The 4099-nt window shown below is 42.4% G+C and overlaps 1 pseudogene; it reads left to right on the top strand.

Annotated features, from left to right (window-relative positions):
• Positions 1–226: 226 nt before the first annotated feature.
• Positions 227–2015, top strand: LOC106883113 (SCAN domain-containing protein 3-like; annotated as a pseudogene).
• The last annotated feature ends 2084 nt before the right edge of the window (positions 2016–4099 follow it).

Here is a 4099-nt window from a genome sequence, read left to right as displayed (position 1 = left end):
TGTTTACGTCCCCGTAACTTAGTGGTTTGGCAAAAGAGACTGATAGAATAGGTACTAGACTTACAAAGAGTAAGTCCTGGGGTTGATTTGCTCGACCTAAAAGCGGTGCTCCAACATGGCGACAATCAAATGACTGAAACAAGTGAAAGAGTAAAAGAGTAAATAAAATAATAGAAACACTCGAATATTTGCAACAATTTTAATTATTTTTATTCCTAATTTACAGATGGCGAAGCAAGGCCCTATGGACATGTTTATCAAGCCAAGACATCCGGTTGCTGAACACGATTTTGAATCAGATGAAGGTGATGTAAATGCAACTGAAGTATTGCTGGCAAAAAGAATTTGTACTCAGAAATATACCTCCTCATGCACTCAATGCGCATTTGTGATCTCGAATGATGGTGCAGTACAAAAACCGCAGTATGTTATTTGTGGAGATGTGTTGGGTAACGACTCAATGAAGCCATCAAATCTCAAGGAACATTTAAATACAAAACATAAAGAAATTAGTTCAAAGCCGAAAGAGTTCTTTGAAAGAAAGCATGTTGATTTAAAAGGCTGTCTGAAACAGATCTTTAAAATGTGACACATAAATACTTGTGCTTTGGCGGGCTTCTTATAAAGTAGCACTTCAAATTGCTAAGGCTAAAAAACCATACACAGTCGGTGAGACATTAGCAATATGCTGTATTCAAGATGTCTGCATGGAAATGCTAGGCAAGCTAGCAGCAAAGAAAGTGGCTCAGATGCCACTTTCAAATGACACTATAACTCCATGAATTCACGATCTGGCTCACGATATGGAAGATCAGCTCATAGGACAGATTAAATTAGCGAAGTACTTTTCTTTACAGCTTGATGAATGTGCAGACTTTGCTAATCAGGCAATTCTGATGGTGTATGTGCACCCTGAACATGAAGGTGATTTGAAGGAAGAGTTTTTTAATCTGCTTCACTACCAACAAAAACAACTAGTTCTGAAGTGTTCAAGAGTGTGAACAACTACATCGTTAACAAATCTGGGTTGGATTTCACATTTTGTGTAGGCATATGTTTGGATGGTGCTGCCACAATGACAGGACTGCATTCAGGAGTGACTACCCAGATAAAGGCGCTTGCCCCAGAATGCAAGTCATCGCACTGCTTCCTTCACCGAGAAAGTCTTGCAAAAAAAAAATATGTCAACAGAACTAAGCAGTGTGCTCAGCGAGGTTATAAAAATTGTGAATCATGTAAAGCCGAATGCTTTAAATTCAAGACTATTCACTGCATTATGTGATAATATGGGAGCTAATCATAAACAGCTCCTATGGCATACAGATGTACGTTGGTTATTGAGGGAGGGAAAGTCCTGTCAAGAGTGTTTGAGCTATGAAACGAGCTTGCCAAGTTTCTTCAGGACAAAAATTCAAATTGGTCACAATTGTTCGGAGATGTGGATTGGTTATCAAGCTGGCTTATTTGGCTGATATCTTTGCCATCTTTAATGATCTCAACACCTCGGTGCAGGGAATGATGGCTTCGTATTTTACAATGGCAGACATAAACGAAAGCTAGAAGCATGGAAGAATCAAGTGTCATTGTTATGACATGCTTCATCAATTAGCGATAATTTTTACTGATACAGGTGAAGACCTTAATATTACATGTCTACAAAATGTCATGAAAGTACACTTGACAAATCTGGCAGACTGGTTTCAGTTTTACTTTCCAGTAGAAGATCCACAGAAAGGGAATGGGTGGATCCGAAATCCGTTTATTCCACTGACACTTAAGTGTCATTGTGGAGAATAAATTGTTGGAATTGGCTTGTGACGAAGGATTAGAGAGGAGTTTCGGAACTACAACATCACTTGGTTCCTTTTGGATAAAAGTGAAATCAGAATATCCTGAGCTTAGTGAAATTTCTCTGAAAACTTCTCTCATTTCCTTCAACATACCTCTGTGAGACTGGCTTCTCAACTGTGATGAGCCCGAGTGATGCTGATGATCTGAAGTCGCCTCTGATATAAGTATATATAGATAGATAAATAGGTACACACACACACACACACACACACACACACACACACACAAACACACACATATTCACGCACACATATATGTTGTTGTTGGCATCCTTTTTGTCTCGGGAGACAATGGAGTTGCACATAAAATAATCCAGTCCGGTTTTTACATTTCATGTCTTAATGCATCTCCTGCTGTGGCTGTGTAGTCCCATCCTGGCAGGGGACGCAGATGTAGCGAAGGCTTTGCCTGTCATAGTTTCTTGTTGACGTCTTTTCTTGTCTTTCCATTTCTTCTCTCTCCCTCTGTCACTCCTTTGAGTTCCCTCTTCTATGGTGCGCCGCTAATTTCCACGGTTGCTGGCAGCCGCTTCCCAGTTGCTAATATTGATGTAGCAGGCGTTCATGTCCCTTTTGCAAACATCCTTGTATCGTAAGAACGGTCTTCCCACAGACCTGGTATCCCTAGCAAGCTCTTCATAGAGTATGTCCTTGAGCATTCTGCCATCTTCCATACGACTAACATGTCCAAGCCATCTCATACGTCTTTGTGTGAGGAGTGCAAACATGCTTGGCATTCCTGTTTGCTTGAGGACATCTTTGCTGGGGACACGATTCTGTCATTTGATGCCAAGGATTTTCCGGAGGCAGCGCAGGTGAAAGATATTTAGGCAATGCTCTTGGTGTGTGTATGGCGTCCAGGTCTCACTGCCATAAAGTAGAGTGCTAAGTACACATGCCTGGTAAATCTTCACTTTTGTGGTCTTGGTCAGCTTATTGTTGTCTCATGCCCATTTGGAGAGTTGAGCCATCACAGCAGCTGCCTTGCCAATGCGTATATTGAGTTCGGCATCAAGGGATAGGTTGTAGGTGACGGTAGAGCCAAGATAGGTAAATTTCTCCACCTCCTGTAGTCTGTGGTCTCCAATATGTATGTTTGGGATGTCTGATGTAGCCTGATCCATGATGCTGGTCTTCTTGAGGCTAAGAAGAACTAAGCCAAAGTCTCTAGATGCTTGCTCAAAGCAGTTGATGAGCCTTTGCAGGGCTTCTTCTGTGCGTGATACCAGAGCGGCATCATCAGCAAAGAGCATCTCCTTGATCAGGACTCTTCTGATTTTGGTTTTGGCACACAGACGCAAGAGATTGAATAGTTTCCCGTCACTTCTACTGTGAAGAAACACTCCATCATCTGATGTCTCGAAGGCATGTGACAGCAGCAGTGAGAAGAAGATGCCAAATAATGTAGGAGCAAGGTCACAGCCTTGCTTTACCCCGTTTTTTTATTTGGAAGGTGGCTGATGTTGAACCATTGAACTGTATGGTGCCTTGCATATCTTCATGGAAAGATTTGATGGTACTCAGCAGCTTTGGTGGACATCCGATTTTTTGAAGCAGGATGAAGAGGCTTTTTCTAATTACCAAGTCAAAAGCCTTTGACAGTTCAATGAAGGCCATATATAATGGCATTTTCTGCTCTCTCAACTTCTCCTGAAGTTGGCGTATGGAGAATATCATGTCAATAATTGATCTGCTTCTTCTAAAGCCACACTACGATTCTGGATAAATTCGAGAAGCAAGCAGTTGTAGCCTGGACAGAATAACGTGAGCGAAGGTCTTTCCAACAGTGCTGAGAAGAGATACTCCACGGTAATTGTTACAATCATTGTAAAGCGTAATGATGCTAGCATCCCGCATATTCTGAGGGACTGTGCCCTCTTCCCAGCACTGACACAGAAGCTCATGAAGGTGTCGAAGCAGAGCGGTGTTTTTGTCGGCTTTGATGATCTCTGAGGGGATGCCGTCTTTTCCTGGAGCCTTACCACTGGCTAGGGAGTCAATAGCCTTGGTGAGCTCTACTATAGATGGCAGATTGTCAAGTTCGCACATGGCTGGCAAGATCTCGACACTCCCGATTGTAGCCTCAGCGACCGTGGTCTCCTGTGAGCAGAGATCCTGGTAGTACTCCACCAATCTATCCATTTGCTTGCTTTAGTCCTTGAGGAGATTTCCAGTAGTTGATTTCAGAGGAGCTGACTTGGTTGCAGATGGACAGAGGGCTGGACTGATGGACATACACATGTATATAC

This window comes from Octopus bimaculoides, unplaced genomic scaffold, assembly GCF_001194135.2.
Source record: "Octopus bimaculoides isolate UCB-OBI-ISO-001 unplaced genomic scaffold, ASM119413v2 Scaffold_265460, whole genome shotgun sequence".
Lineage (NCBI taxonomy): Eukaryota > Metazoa > Mollusca > Cephalopoda > Octopoda > Octopodidae > Octopus > Octopus bimaculoides.
Note: the sequence above shows the minus strand (reverse complement) of the source record. Positions and strands in the feature narration are given on the sequence as shown.